We start from the raw sequence: 17,303 nt of genomic DNA, 5'->3' as shown, positions 1-17,303 counted from the left end.
TATTGATGGTATCTGTCCATTCACTTTCTCACTCCATTGATGGTATCTGTCCATTCACTTTCCCAGTCCAAGTGTAAGGGCGTCGGTTACGTGGAACCAGGAGCCTGTGTTCAATCCCTTTGTCTATCTGCTTTTAGACTCCAATCATTAATCAAATAATTTTTGCTAGGCTTATTATTCGGCCCGTGTCCATCTAAGCTGAAAGGTTCAGACTACCCGAGTAAACTTTGAACATTTTGCTATTCTTCCGGAGCCACACCCCAGGAGTGGCAATCTGTATTCATCATACTTTAATTTCTCTTTTCTATCGCAGGGAGACAGCCAAATAGCGAAACTGTTTTCCAGATGTTAGTTATTACGAAATTAAATTAATTTCCTCAAACATTTCCTCCTTCATCGTAAGTTCCAACTGATTGATATTGCTCGATTCATCGACTGCATCCAATCTATTGATAATCCCCCACAACATTGACGATTTTTAATCGATTATTGTTTGCCAATCTATAAACGGTTCTCAGTCATTTCGCTGTGGCCGATCCATTGAAGATTCCCAATCAATTCATGTTACCCAAAACATTCATGTTTCCCATCCAATATGTTTCCATTTAAAAGTGAGAAATACGATTCTATTTTCATTGGGTTGAATACAATCTCTTTAACTGTGCGGTTGGATCTGCCAGTGCAATAGCCAGGGATCGTCTCGGGCTGATTTTCACTGAATTTACACAGGAAATTCAGCCAGAAAATGGCTCAGGTCCCGTTTCATTCATTTCTGTTGGTTTGCTGATTTATTGGGAAAGCCTCCTGATCATCAGCAAGAAGTGTAAATAATGGACAGTGGGATTAAATCTGAACAGACATTGAGGTAACAATATGGAAGATTCATAGATTTAAATGTTCTTACTATTTAAATGCGGACTAATTAAACACTCAAACAGCCGAGACGCATTCAAACATCAGATTAATCGATGATTAGAAACATAGAAACATAGAAGATAGGAGCAGGAAATGCCATTCGGCCCCTCGAGCCTGTCCCACCAATTAATCAGATCATGGCTGATCATCCACATTCAATACCCTGTTCCTGCCTTCTCACCTTATCCCTTGACCCCTTTAGCCTTAAGAAATATATCTAAATCCTTCTTGAATATATGTAATAAGTTGGCCTCAACTGCCATCTGTGGTAGAGAATTCCACAGATTCACCCCTCTATGGGTGAAGAAATTCCTCCTCATCTCAGTCCTAAATGGCTTACCCCTTATCCTTAGCCTGCGACCACTGGTTCTGGACTCCCCCACCATCGGGGACATCCTTCCTGCATCTAGTCTGTCTAGTCCTGTTAGAATTTTATAAGGTTCAATGAGATCCCCTCTCATTCTTCTAAACGTTAGCGAATATAAGCCTAATCGAGCCAATCTCTCTTCATACATCATTCCTGCCATCCCAGGTATCAGTCTGGTGAATCTTCGCTGCACTCCCTCCATGGCAAGCACATCCTTCCACAGATAAGGCGACCAAAACTGCACACAATACTCAAGGTGTGGTCTCACAAAGGCCCTGTGCAACTGCAGCAAGACATCCTTGCTCCTGTACTCGAATCCTCTCGCTACGAAGGCCAGCATACTATTTGCTGCCTTAACCGCCTGCTGCACCTGCATGCTTACCATCAGCGACTGGTGCACAAGGCCACCCAGGTCTCGTTGCACTTCCCCTTTTTCCAACGTATTGCCGTTCAGATAATAGTCTGTCTTCCTGTTTATGCCATAAAAGTGTATAACCTCGCATTTATCCACATTATACTGCATCTGCCTTGCATCCACCCAATCATTCAACCTGTCCAAATCATACTGGAGTTTCTCTGCATCCTCCACACAACACACACGCCCACCCAGCTTTGTGTGGTCTGCAAACTTGGAGATATTACATCTAGTTCCCTCGTCTAGATCAGTAATCTATGTTGTGAATAGTTGGGGTCCACGCACCGATCCCTGCGGTACCCCACTAGTCACTGCCTGCCACTCAGAAAAAGACCCGTTTATTCAAATCTTTGCTTCCTGTCTGCCAGTCAGTTATCTATCCAAATCAGTACCTTACCCGCAATCCTATGTGCTTTAACTTTACACGCCAATCACTTATGCGGGACCTTATCGAAAGTCTCCTGAAAGTCCAAATACACCTCATCCACTGGTTCTTCCTTATCTATCCTACCAGTTACATCCTCAAAAAATTCAAATAGATTAGTCAAGCATGATTTACCTTTGGTATATCCATGTTGATTTTTTCTGATCCTGTCATGGTTTTACAATTGCTCTGCTATTATATCTTTTATAATGGACTCTAGCATTTTCCCCACTAACAATGTCAGGCTTACCAATCTATAATTCCCTGTTTTCTCTCTACCACCTTTTTTAAATAGTGGTGTTACATTAGCTACCCTCCAATCCATGGGAACTATTCCAGGGTCTATAGAATTTTGGAAGATGACCAACAATGTATTTCTAGGGCCACTTCCTTAAGTCCCCTAGGATGAAGATTATCAGGCACTGGGGATTTATCGGCCTTCAATGCCTTCAATTTCCCTAACACTATTTCCCTACAAACACTGATTTGATTCAATTCATCCGTCTCATTAGACCCTATGTTCCCCAACATATCTGGAAGGTTATTTGTGTCCTCCTTTGTGAAGACAGAACCAAAGTATGAATTTAATTGGTCTACCAATTCATTGTCCCCCTTGTCCATGTTGGTACCAACGACATAGATAGGAAAAGGAAGGAGGTTCTGCTGAGGGAGTTTGAGCAGCTAGGGGCCAAATTAAAAAGCAGAACCACAAAATTCGAATAGATTAGTCAAGCATGATTTACCTTTGGTATATCCATGTTGATTTTTTCTGATCCTGTCATGGTTTTACAATTGCTCTGCTATTATATCTTTTATAATGGACTCTAGCATTTTCCCCACTAACAATGTCAGGCTTACCAATCTATAATTCCCTGTTTTCTCTCTACCACCTTTTTTAAATAGTGGTGTTACATTAGCTACCCTCCAATCCATGGGAACTATTCCAGGGTCTATAGAATTTTGGAAGATGACCAACAATGTATCTACTATTTCTAGGGCCACTTCCTTCAGTCCCCTAGGATGAAGATTATCAGGCACTGGGGATTTATCGGCCTTCAATGCCTTCAATTTCCCTAACACTATTTCCCTACAAACACTGATTTGATTCAATTCATCCCTCTCATTAGACCCTATGTTCCCCGACATATCTGGAAGGTTATTTGTGTCCTCCTTTGTGAAGACAGAACCAAAGTATGAATTATTACCTGAGCCACGAGCAAATTTGGCTAGGACAAATAAAATCAGAGAGTTAAATGCGTGGCTCAAAGACTGGTGTGTGAGAAATGGGTTTTGCTTCCTGGGACACTGGCACCAGTACTGGGGCAGGAGGGAGCTGTTCCGTTGGGACGGGCTACACTTGGCCAGTGCTGCGACTAGAGTCCTGGCGGATCATATGACTAGGGCTGTAGAGAGGGCTTTAAACTAACTAGTGGGAGGGGGGAGGTTCCTAGAGAGCAAATAATAAAAATGACAACAGAGAAGGTCATAGACTTAGGTAGCAGTGGGGAAATTGAAAACCAGAGCGTGTCAGGAAGGGGCAGAAGGTATGGAGTAAAAGGTAAAGTAATAAAAAGGGCAAAAGGAGGAACTAAGTGTCACAAAACATCTTTGAAAGTTCTCTATCAGAATGCACGTAGCATTCGGAACAAAATAGATGAATTAATGGCACAAATAACTACATATGGGTATGATCTTGTGGCCATTACAGAAACATGGCTGCAGGGTGACAATGCCTGAGAATTAAACATGCCAGGTTATTTAACGTTCAGGAAGGACAGGCAGGAAGGAAGGGGAGGTGGGGTGGCTATGTTAATAAAGGAAGGAATCCCTGTAATACAGAGAAATGAAATTGGGTCAAAAGATCAGGATAATGAAACAGTTTGGGTGGAGGTAAGGAATAATAAGGGGAAAAAAAACACTAGTGGGCGTAGTCTAAAGGCCTCCGAACAGTGGCAACTCTGTTGGACGGAGTATCAATCAGGAAATAGTAGAGGCTTGTAATAAGGGAACATCTATAATTATGGGGGATTTTAACTATCACATTAATTGGACAAATCAAATTGGTCAGGGCTGCCTTGAGAATGAGTTCATTGAGTGTATTAGGGATGGGTTTCTTGAGCAGTATGTAACAGAACCGACCAGGGGGCAAGCAACCTTAGATCTGGTCCTGTGTAACGAGACAGGATTAATTAAAAATGTCCTAGTAAAGGATCCCCTTGGAAAGAGTGACCATAACATGGTTGAATTCCATATTCAATTAGAGGGTGAGAAGGTTGGATCTCAAATAAGCATGCTAAGCTTGAATAAAGGAGACTATGAAGGTATGAGAGCGGAATTGAGTAGAGTGGATTGGGAAAATAGATTAAAGGGTAAGACGATACATGATCAGTGGTGTATATTTAAGGAGTTATTTTACAACTTCCAAAAAAATATATATTCCACTGAGAAGAAAAGGGTGTATAAGAAAAGAGAGCCATCCGTGGATAAGTAAAACATTAAGGATAGTATTCGACTAAAAACCAGGGCATATAAGGTAGCCAAATCTAGTGGGAGGATAGAGGATTGGGAAAACTTTAAAAGACAGCAAAAAATAACAAAAAGATTGATTGAAAAACGGGAGATAGATTATGAAAGTAAATTAGCACAAAATATAAAAACAGATAGTAAGAGTTTTTGTAGTTATATCAAAAGTAAAAGGGTGGCTAAAGTAAATGTTGGTACCTTAGAGGATGAGACAGGGAAATTAATGGTGGGAAATATGGAGATGGCAAAAACACTGAATGAATATTTTGTATCAGTCTTTACAGTAGAAGACACTAAGAATATCCCAACACTGGACAAACAGGGGGCTAAAGGGGGGGAGGAGCGAAACACAATCAAAATCACTAAGGAAGTGGTACTCGGTAAAATAATGGGATTCAAGCCAGATAAATCACCTGGACCTGATGGCTTACATCCTAGGGTCTTGAGGGAAGTGGCGGTAGGGATTGTGGATGCATTGGTAATAATTTTCCAAAACTCCCTGGACTCGGCAAAGGTCCCGGCAGACTGGAAAGCTGCTAATGTAACACCCTTATTTAAAAAGGGCAGTAGACAGAAGGCTGGAAACTATAGACCGGTTAGCCTAACATCTGTGGTAGGTAAAACTTTGGAGTCCATTATTAAGGAGACAGTAACAGGACATTTGGATAATCATAATTTAATAGGACAAAGTCAGCATGGTTTTATGAAGGGGAAGTCATGTTTGACAAATTTGCTGGAGTTCTTTGAGGAAGTAACATATAGGGTGGATAAAGGGGAACCAGTGGATGTAGTGTATTTAGACTTACAAAAGGCATTTGACGAGGTGCCACTCAGAAGATTATTGCTTAATGTAAAAAATCACGGGATTGGGGGTAATATTCTGGCAGGGATATAGGATTGGCTATCTAATAGAAGGCAGAGAGTTGGGATAAATTTTTCATTCTCAGACTGGCAATCCGTAACTAGTGGTGTTCCGCAGGGGTCCGTGCTGAGTCCCCAACTCTTTACAATCTATATTAACGATTTGGAGGAGGGGACCGAGTGTAACATATCAAAGTTTGCAGATGATACTAAGATGGGAGGGAAAGCAGTGAATGATGAAGATATAAAAAACCTGCAAGGGGACATAGACAGGCTAAGTAAGTGGGCAGAGATTTGGCAGATGGAATACAATACTGGAAATTGTGAGGTTATGCACTTTGGCAGGAAAAATCGTAGAGCAAGTTATTATCTTAATGGCAAGAAACTGGAATATACTGAAGTACAAAGGGATCTGGGGTTCCTGGTGCACGAAACTCAAAAGGTTAGTATGCAGGTGCAGCAAGTGATTAAGACGGCCAATGGACTGTTGGCTTTCATTGCTTGGCGGATAGAATATTAAAATAGGGAGGTATTCCTTCAGTTGTACAAGGTATTGGTGAGACCGCACCTGGAATACTGCGTACAGTTTTGGTGTCCATACTTAAGAAAGGACATACTTGCTCTCGAGTCAGTACAAAGAAGGTTCACTCGGTTAATCCCGGGGATGAGGGGATGGACATATGAGGAGAGGTTGAGTAGATTGGGACTCTACTCATTGGAGTTCAGAAGAATGAGAGGCGATCTTATTGAAACATATAAGATTGTGAAGGGGTTGGATCAGGTGGATGCGGGGAGGATGTTCCCAATGATGGGTGAAACTAGAACTAGGGGGCATAGTCTTAGAATAAGGGGCTGCTCTTTCAAAACTGAGATGAGGAGGAACTAATTCACTCAGAGGGTGGTAGGTCCATGGAATATGCTGCCCCAATAAGCTGTAGAAGTTACATCATTACATAAATTTAAAACAGAAATAGACAGTTTCCTAGAAGTAAAGGGAATTAAGGGTTATGGGGAGCGGGCAGGAATTTGGAAATGAGTCTAGGTTCGGATCGGTCATGGCCCTGTGGATAGCGGAGCGGGCCCAGGGGCCATGTAGCCTGATCCTGCTCCTATTTCCTGTGTCTAATTCTGTTAGATTCAGGAGATGGTTCTGTGATAGTGGATTGGCAGTTAGGATCAGATCAGCCATGATCTTATTGAATGGCGCAGCAGGCTCGAGGGGCCGATTGGCCTACTCCTGCTCCTATTTCCTATGTTCTTATGTTCTTATGTTCTTATAAATTCCCCTGATTCTGACAGCAAGAGACTGACGCTTGACTTCACCAATCTTTTTCTCTTTACATATCTATAGAAGCTTTTACAGTCAGTTTTTATGTTCCTTGCAAGCTTACTCTCATATTCTATTTCCCCCCACTTGATTAATTCTTTGGTCCTCCTTTGCTGAATCCTAAACTGCTCCCAGTCCTCAGGTTTGTTGCTTTTTCTGGCCAATTTAAATGTCCTCTCCTTGGATTTTACGCTAACCTGAATTTCCTTTGTTAGCCACGGTTGAGTCATCTTTTTTGTTTCATTTGTATGCCAAACAGGGATGAACAAATTCTGTAGTTCATCCATGCGAAGTGTAAATGTTTGCCATTGCCTATCCACCATCAACCCTTTAAGTAACGTTCCCCAATCCATCCTAGCCAACTCGCGCCTCATACCATCATAGTTCCCTTTATTTAAATATACAGGACCCTCGTCTCTGAGTCAACTACTTTACTCTCCAGCTTAATGAAGAATTCTATTATACTTTGTTCGCTCCTCCCCAAGGGGCCTCGCACAACAACATTGCTAATTAATCATTTCTCATTACATAATACCCAGTCTAAGATGGCCTGATCTCTAGTTGGTTCCTCGACATACTGGTCCATGAACCCATCCCGTCTACATTCTAGGAATTCCTCCTCCACAGTATTGTTACAAATTTGGTTAGCCCAATAATTATGTAGATTAAAGTCACCCTTGAAAGCTGCTGTGCCCTTATTGCACGCATCTATAATTTCCCGTTTAATGCCATCCCCAACCACAGCATGAATGTTTGGGATTCTGTATAAAACTCCCACTAACGTTTTCTGCCCCTTGGTATTTCTCAGTCTACCCATACAGACTCCACATCATCAGAGCTAATATCCTTCCTTACTATTGTGTTAATCTCCTCTTTTACCAGCAATGCTACCCCACTTCCTTTCCTTTTTGCCTGTCCTTCCTGATTATAGAATAGACCTGGATGTTGAATTCCCACCCTTGGTCACCCTGGAGCCATGTCTCCATAATTCCAATTACATCATATCCGTTTACATCAATGTGCACAGCAAATTCATCTACCTTATTACGAATGCACCTCGCATTAAGAGACAAGGCCTTCAGGCTTGTTTTTTTTAACATTCTCAGTCCTTTTAGAATTATTATTTACTGTAGCCCTGCTTGATTTACATACTTTATTTCTCTGCCTTCCACTTTTGCTTTTCTCCTTCCAGACTTTTATTTCTGTCCCTACTTCCCTTTCCTCCGTCTCCCTGCACAGACTTCCAACCCTCTGCCATTTTATTTTAAACCCTCCCCAACAGCAGTAGCAAACTCTCCCTCTAGGACATCCGTCCCTGCCCCGCCCAGGTGCAAACCGTCCAGTTTGTACTGGTCGCACCTCCCCCAGTTCCAGTGTCCCAGGAATTTGAATCCCTCCTCCTTGCACCATTATTCTAGCCACGTATTCAGCTGAAATATCCTTCTATTAAAACTATTAGTAGTGGGGTTCTAATTCATTGGATATTCAGTCTCATGCCATAAACACTCGGACACCTAGTCTGAAGAATACGCTTTGGGCCGGGTCTCACAGGGTAACTTTGTTCAGTATTAATTACTGTTCTCGTTCATATTGTACAGAGAGAGAGAAACAAACAGATAGACAGACAAGGACAGAGGGACATACATATAGAAATTAAGAAGGTGATATGGAAGAGAATGAGAGAACGAGAGAAGCATATGAAAAGACTGGAAGGGCCACAGGGACAGGCGAAAACAGACAGATAAAGACAGCAGAGAGAGACTGATAGAGACAGATAGACCGAGAAAGATAATTACAGACATAGCGAATGCAAGGAAGAATGAGAATTGGAATAAAGATAGAAAGGAGAGAGAAATGGAATGAGGTGGAGATACTACTGCTGAAAAGTGGCAGAATCAAGAAGGTGTGAATAATGGTTTGGAGGTGAGGGACTGATGTCCAGAAACAGAGGGAGAACTGGGATAGAAAAATTACAGAACGTTAGCTGGATAGAAATAACATGTAACTGAGAAACGGTACAACAATGGAAAGCTTATTGGAAAGAGCTGATTGAGGGAAAAGTAAACAGAGAAAGAGAGAGACAAAAACAGAGAGTCAGAGAGTGACAGGAGAGAGAAACAGACAGAGAGGGGGAGAGAAAGTCAGAAGGAGGGAGGGACAGATCGAGACAGACAGAGAGAGTCAGAGAGTGAGACAGAGCAACAGAGAGTCACAAGTAGCCAGGGGTGAAATTTAAAGGTAGACAGGACTGAGACAGAAAAACAGAAAGAGAAAGAGACCGACAGAAGGACAGATGGGACAGAGAGAGAGAGCCAGAGAGACATAGGATAGAGACACAACTGCGTTGCACATTTCAGAGTAGAACTTGTTGGCAAAGAGGTGATGCAGATGTTGCCTGGAATGTCAGGCTTTCTGTGGCTCGTGGCCCAGATGTGTTCATCGGGTCTATAGGTGTCTCATCACCAATTGTAAAACAGTTGGATTTCGGGGCTTCCCAATGCGTAGTTTACAAATTTCCTGGTAACCACAAAATATGTATTTCCTGCAAAAATTGTGTGATTCGCTGATTTAATTTTCGAATCTGGAGTTCTCTGCACGGTATTGCTACAGTCTGTGAAATTTACAACAATGGGGAAGGCTTTAAAACAGAAAACAATATAGTGACATTTATATTTTGACATACTCTAGATTGTTAAAATATTATGATTTCTCATTCAACTTTGCTGTATCCAAAGTGAAGATGTAGTGACAGGTTCTGGCTACGAGGCGGCTCTGTGAATAGAGTTGCTGATGTCTCCCATCTCAGTTGTCACCTTGTATTCAAGGAATAACATATCCATTACCTAGTGATCAGCAGCAGCAAGGGAATATTTAAGTTATTTTTTACGTTGTTTTTTCACTTCGGATGTGAGCACCACTGGCAATGCCAGACTTTATTGCCCATCACTAGTTTTCCTTGAGAATGTGGTGGTGACTCGTCTTCTTGAAGCGCTGTAGTCCGTGAGGTGCAGTTACTCCACAATGCTGTTTGATAGGGAGTTCCAGGATTTTGAACCAGCGATGATGCCAAAATGATTATATATTTCCACGTCAACATGGTGTGTTCATTACAATGGAAATTGTAGATGATGGTGTTCCAATGCAGCTGCTGCCCTGTTCCTATATGCAAGATGTCGCGAGTTGGGCAGGTGCTGTCGAATTAGCCTTAGCGTTTTGCTGTTGTGCATCTTGTAGATGGTACATACTGAAGCCTCAGTGCACCAGTGCTGGAGAGAGTGACTGTTTGTGGATGGGGTGTCCTTCAAGCGGGCTGCTTGTTCTGGATTGTGTCGAGTTTCTTCAGTATTGTTGGAGCTGCATCCATGCAGACAAGTGGAGAGTAATCCGTCACACTCCTGACTTCTCTCTTATGGGTGCTGGATAGATATTGGGGAGTCAGGAGCTGAGTTATACGCCGCAGAATACCCAGCCTCGCACCTGACTTGTAGTCACATAATTTATCAAGCTGCTCCAGTTAAATTTCTGATCACTTGTGACCCCTAGGATGTTGGTTGTGGGGGATTCGACGATGGCAATGCCATTGAATGTCAAAGTGCAGTGGTTTTCACTTTTGGAGGTAGTCATTGCCTGGCATTATTTGGCGTGAATGGCATTTGTCAATTATCAGCCCAAGCTTGGATGTTGTCCAGGGCATGCTGTATGTGGGCATGCACTGCTTCTTTAGCTGCGCAATAGCGAATGCAACACTGCGAAATCTTCAGCGAAAATATGCTTAGTCTGACATTATACCAGTGCGAAGGTCATTGAAGAAGCATCTGAAGATGCTTGGTCCTAGGACACTGCGCTGTGGAACTTCTGCAGCTTTGTCATGGGACTGAGATTATTGGCCTGCAACAACCACTCTCTGCTAGGCAAGATTTTAGCCAGTGGAGAGTTTTCACAACCATCTTCATCGAATTCAGTTTTGTTTGGCTTTCTTACTGCCGCACTCAGTCTAATGCTTCATTGTTATCAAGAGCAGTCATTCTCACCTCACCTCTGGAATTTATATATGTTATCTATGTTTGGACAAAGGATGTAATGAGGTCTGGAGCTGAGTGCTCCTGGTGGAACATAATCTGAGAATCGGTGAGCAATTATTGGTGAGTAATTGCAGCTTGATGACACTATCGACACCTTCCGTCACTTTGCAGATGGTTGAGAGTCAGCTGATATGGCGATAATTGGCCGGACTGGGGCCTAGAAATTCAGTAAGGCCCCGCCAGGTCTTTAGCGCCCGAAATTTAGCGCTCGCCCGGATTCCCGTAGCGCCCGCCTGAAATTCAGTTGCGGCACCCCAAGACAGAGACGGGCGCTATTGCAGGGTTTGGCTGCCTCGCTTGGGGCGATGAAAGTCAATTGCAGGCATCCAGCTGCCGCTGCGGCACCCGATGCGGTGCGGCAGGCTGGGGTACTGCAGGCCTCCTCCTTCTCTTAAGGAGGAGCTGCCTGCAGCCGTGAGATCGCCGCTGGATTCCCCCGGCAAATGAGCCCGGCACCACGGAGAAGTGCCGGGCTCGCGGGAGTCAGACACCAATGCCGCGGGGGGGGGTGGTGCAGGAGTCCGGGGAGGGAGGTGCGGCCAGGCGGCCGCCGGGAAAGCAGTCGACCGCCCCTCCACCTTTATGCGCCGGCCTCTCGGAGCTGCAAGGCACCATTTTTCAAACGCTGTTTGCGGCTGCCACAGGCGAGGCGGCCGCAACTGAATTTGGCGGTTGGCACTGAATCACATTGGAACCGGGGCGCTGCGCACACCGATGACATCATCAGTGCCGGCGCAGCGCTACCGGCTAACGCTGATGTTAGGGACCAACTGAATTTCGGGCGCTAAAAAACTTCCGGCACAAACCACTCTTTAGCCAATAAGTGGGCGCAAACGCGACTGAATTTCTAGGCCTGGATTTTTAAATATGTGAAATGTTAGCAGGAGTAGGCCATTCAAGGCTGCTCAGGCATTCAATAAGATCAAGGCTTTGTAACAATTTGATGCAACCGAATGGTTTGCTAGACCATTTTTGAAAGAGTCAAACACCTGGCTTTGGGTCTTGTGTCAAATATATAGGCCAGAACCGGAAAGAACTGCAAATTTCCTTCTCTTAAGGGCATTAGTGATCCAATAGCGCTTTTACAACATTCTGTTAGCTTTCATGGTCACAATTACGTGAGACTAACTTTATATTCTCGATTATTTGGGGGGATTTGAACTCACATCTAGCAAGATCATCAGTCGAGGCCTAGGGAATCCTACTCCAGTAACATAACCACTATGCTACCGCACCTGTAACTGTAAGGTCAGATTGCCGGTGGTGATCCCAATACTAATATTGCTGGTGGTGATCCCAATACTAACTTTGCTGGTGGTGATCCCAATCCTAACATTGCTGGTGGTGATCCCAATACTAAACTTGTTGGTGGTGATCCCACTACTAACATTGCTGGTGGTGATCCCAATACTAACATTGCTGGTTGTGATCCCACTACTAACATTGCTGCTGGTGATCCCACTAGTAACATCGCTGGTGGCGATCCCAATACTAACATCACTGCTGGTGATCCCAATCCTAACATCGCTGGTGGTGATCCCAATACAAAACTTGTTGGTGGTGATCCCACTACTAACATTGCTGGTGGTGATCCCAATACTAACATTGCTGGTGGTGATCCCAATACTAACATTGCTGGTGGTGATCCCACTACTAACATTGCTGGTGGTGATCCCAATACTAACATTGCTGGTGGTGATCCCAATACTAACATTGCTGGTGGTGATCCCAATACTAACATCACTGCTGGTGATCCCACTACTAACATTGCTGGTGGTGATCCAAATACTAACATTGCTGGTGGTGATCCCAATACTAACATTGCTGGTGGTGATCCCAATACTAACATTGCTGGTGGTGATCCCAATACTAACATTGCTGGTGGTGATCCCACTACTAACATTGCTGGTGGGCTCCCACTACTAGCATTGCTGCTGGTGATCCCACTACTAACATCGCTGGTGGTGATCCCAATACTAACATCACTGCTGGTGATCCCAATACTAACAACGATGTTGGTGATCCCACTACTATCATTGCTGGTAGTGATACCAATACTAACATTGCTGGTGGTGATCCCACTACTAACATTGCAGGTGTTGATTCCACTAGTAACATTGCTGGGTGAAAATCCCGAAATTATCATTAATTGTTGTGTCGCTGTTCTAACATTAAATGTGGTTGTGGAGTAACACCTCCCAAACTAGCGAACTCTACCACCTAGAAGGACAAGGGCAGCAAGCGCATGGAAACAACACCAACTCCAAGTTCCCCTACAAGTCACATACCATCCTGACTTGGAAATACATCACTGATCATTCAGTGTTGCTGAGTCAAAATCCTTGAACTCCCTCCTTAACAGCCTTGTGGGAGTAGCTTCAGCACATGGAGTTCAGCCGTTCAAGAAGACGGTTCACCACCACCTTCTCAGGGGCAACTTGGGAGGGGCAATAAATGCTGGTCTTGCCAGCGAAATTAAAATACTGACCAAACCGAGTAAAGGCAACATATTTCCTTCACTGAAGGACATCAGTGAACCAGTTAGGTTTATATGACAATCCAGTAGCTTCATCGTCAACTTTAATCATGTTATTTTTTTCTGATTTATTTAATTAACTGAATTCAAATTCAGCAAATTGCCATCTGTGCGATTTGAGCTGTCGTCACAGGATAATTAGCCCATGTTTCTGGATTACTGTGTCAAAAACTTAACTACCATGCTAAAGTAATCTGTTACTGTTACTGAAAACATTGTTGTTTTCAATACTTGACTATCCTCATTCATTTATATCACCCAGTCCATCGACTTTACCAATCATTTATATATCCCAGTCCATTTACTTTTCAACCCATTGACAGATCATCGTCCATTGACTGTCCCAATCCATTGATATGACCTAATCCATTGACTTTCACAATCCATTGATATGAACCAGTCGATTGACTTTCCCAATCCACTGAACCTTCAATAGGCCTTTGATAATTTACCACAGAGTACACGTGTGACTAAGTTCGGACCATGTGGAGACAGGGGCAAACAGCAGAATGGAAAGTTAACTGTCGACACAGCAGAAAACAGAGAGTGGGGGATAAAGGTATTTACTTAGACTGGCAGCAGATGGAAAGTGATGTCATACAGGGATCGGTGCAGGGACCACAGCTGTTCACCATTTACACACGTTGTTTGGACTCGAGAATCTGAAGTACAATATTAAAATTTGCATTTAACTCCGAATTGGAAGGTATAGTTAAACTGAGAGGCAGGTTGAGAAAGCAGTTAAATAAAGTTTACGGGATACTGGGCAGCATAAAAAGATTAATAGTGTACAAAACCATGTAAATTATGATGAACCTGTATAAAACACTGGTTCGGCCTCAACTGGAGTATAATTCCTAATTCTGGGCACCGCACTTTCAGAAGGATGTGAAGGCCTTAGAGAGCGTGCAGAACTGATTTACGAGAATGATTCCAGGGATGAGGAACTTCAGTTACCTGGATAGTCTGGAGAAGCTGGGATTGTCCTCCTTAGAGCACAGAAGATTGAGAGGAGATGTGATAGGGATGTGCCAACTCATGAGGGGTCAGGACAGAGTAGATAGAGAAAAACTGTTTACATTGGCAATAGGGTCGAGAAACAGAGGACACAGATTAAGGTAATTGTCAGAAGAACCAAAGGCGACATGGGGAGATACTTTTTACTCAGCAAGTGTTTAGGATCTGGAATGCAATTCCTGAAAGTGTGGTGCGAGCAGACTCAATCACAGCTTTCAAAAGGGAGTTGGATAAGTTTCTCCAGGATAAAAAAGTGCAGGTCTCCGGGGAAAGGGCTTGGGAGTTGAACGAGCTGAAGTGCTCTTGCAGTGGCTCTACGGGCCGAATGGCATTCTTCCATAAGAACATAAGAAACAGGGGCAGGACTGGGACATTTAGACTTTCGAGCCGGCTCCGCCATTTAGTAAAGATTCTACCACATTTCCACTTCTGTAACCATTCTATGATTCTATAATTCTGAGGAAGATAGCAATAACATACAATAAAATGGTAACAAACTTGCAGGATGTGAGTGTAAATGGCCAACTAATTTCAGTATAAGAATGTGATGTGCTGTATTTTGGTAGCAGTAATAAGGAGGCCAAATACTCCGATAGAAAAGTTATAATAAACTTGTATAGACACTTGGTTAGTCCACCCTTGGTGAACTGTGCACAGATTGGACTCCATCTTACAAAAAATGATATTGAGGCCTTGGCGAAGGTGCAAACAGACTGGGCTTGCGGCAGGTGGTGAGACAACCAACACGAGGGAAAACCTACTTGACTGAGACGTTATAACTTTCTGGAACAACTGAACAGGCAGGGATTATTTTCCCTAGAAAAGAGAAGGCTGAGGTGTGACCAAATAGAGGTTCTAAAATTATGAGTTGCAGACGTAGAGAATATGTTTCAACCTCTGGGGGTTATCCGAAAATAGGGGTGATAAATAAAGTGAGTCACGAATAAATAAGAAATGAATTCAGGATTAACTTCTTTATCCAGAGAGTGTTTAGAATGTGGAAGTCGCAACCACACGTAGTATGTTGAGGCGAATAGCATTAATGCATCATAAAGGGAGATGGAAAAGTACCGGCTAGCAGTCAGAACCCTAGCTCTGTGTGCGGGGATGTCATTTCATATAATAACATTGAAAATTGTTGAAGATCTGGAGTCTGGCTTCTGGAGTTTGACATCTGGAGTGTGGCGTCCGGAGTCACTGATAAAGCGTTGAGGCTTTGCAGTGATCAAATGATAAGCTATTGTTCTTGTAATCCGCAGAGTGCGGGATGCTCCCCCATTCTTGCTTGTGTTGTTTTTGAATATTTTAGGTGATCATTTCGCTGCAAGCCTGCAAGGCCAATTTACCCTTTCTGGGGTGCAGTGCAATAAGCCGAAAGAAGCATAGCAGGTGGGGTCTAATCAAAGCTCGAAACAACTCAAGCATAACTTGCTCCATTTTATATTCCAGCTCGCATGAGATAAATGTTCACATTCCTTTAGCCTTTTTGACTGGGCCACGAGCACCTTATTTAACAAACATTGGCGCGGATTTTCCGGTGCTTTTGACCACGGACGTGGTTGTAAGTGCCCCAAATGTTCAGAGTTTCCGCATGTAATGTGCATGCGCGATAACCCGAAACTCGAGATCTGTCAAATTTTGCTTCACAGAGCATGCGCATCTGCAGGAAATGTAAATTCGCTGGCACGGAGTTGGGCTCTTTGTGCAACGAGTGTATAATGAATGCCCATCAAACACAAACAGGAACAAGCATGTGTAATGCCTTGTTTTACCAGGATAAGTGTGTAAATATATATTTAAATATTTTTAAAATCAGTTAACCATATAACAACCTTTAAAATTAGTTTATGTTATTTTTGGCCCCTTGAAAATGTTTACAGTTATTTTTCAAAGCAATTAATTTTTATTTTAAATGGTTAATTAAATTGTATATTAATTCATTTTGGACATATGATGATTTATTTTCAGAGATGTGAAAGTGTGTTTTTTGGGATTCCTATTATGCTTATGGGGAGTCCGTACGTAAGTGGGATCCCAATAAGCAAATTGGAAATCACCCTTTTTGATTGGGTGGGCCGGCCCACATGATCTCAGGAATGGTTACGTACCGCATGCACCCCTGGGATATGTCGGCCTTCACTCAGGGATCCGCCTGCAGGCCCAGGAGCGGGAGTCTTCGAAGGGAGGGAGGCACCAGGTAGGTGTGGACTTTACTTGCAGTTCAGACCTCATTAAATACAATGGGATCTTGCGTGCTACTCACGACGTTTATTTCTTTAGCAAATTTGTGGTAAAGTAGAATGTTTTTAAGTGAGATTTCCTAGTGATATTGTAGTTATAGTACAAGTCTGCTTTGGATGATATGTTGGCTGAAGACATAGGTTGTTAGGTTTTGAATTAATATATAATGTAAACCACTGAATCTGTTGAAATATAGTTGACTACACCACCAGCACTTTAATTATATTTTCCGTATTAACAATCCTATTACAAACATACAAAGGTTAAGGAATATCCGGGACCTGAATGTGTGCGTGACCCTGGTCTTAATCCATTCGATAAGGTGGACCATGACGAGCTGTTTCACCTTGTCCAGAACAGGTGCACCAGAGGGCACTGTGTGTGATTGAAGGGGGGTAAAAACAAAACTAATCACTGGAAAGATTGTTTCAGTGGGCGACGGTCTATCTATGGAACAGGATTCCATCCTAATCCTTATAATTAAAACTAGACGACAGGGGAGTTCAGGGGAACAAGAGCAGCAAAATTAGAAATAGAATAAAGGGGAATTTAGGAGAACAGAGTAAATATTTAATTAGAAATGGAGAACAGTAAA

The sequence above is a fragment of the Somniosus microcephalus genome, unplaced genomic scaffold (genome assembly GCF_052327205.1).
Source record: "Somniosus microcephalus isolate GS21.2 unplaced genomic scaffold, FLI_Smic_1.0 scaffold176, whole genome shotgun sequence".
In the NCBI taxonomy this organism is placed as follows: Eukaryota; Metazoa; Chordata; class Chondrichthyes; order Squaliformes; family Somniosidae; genus Somniosus; species Somniosus microcephalus.
This window is presented reverse-complemented; position numbering follows the sequence as displayed.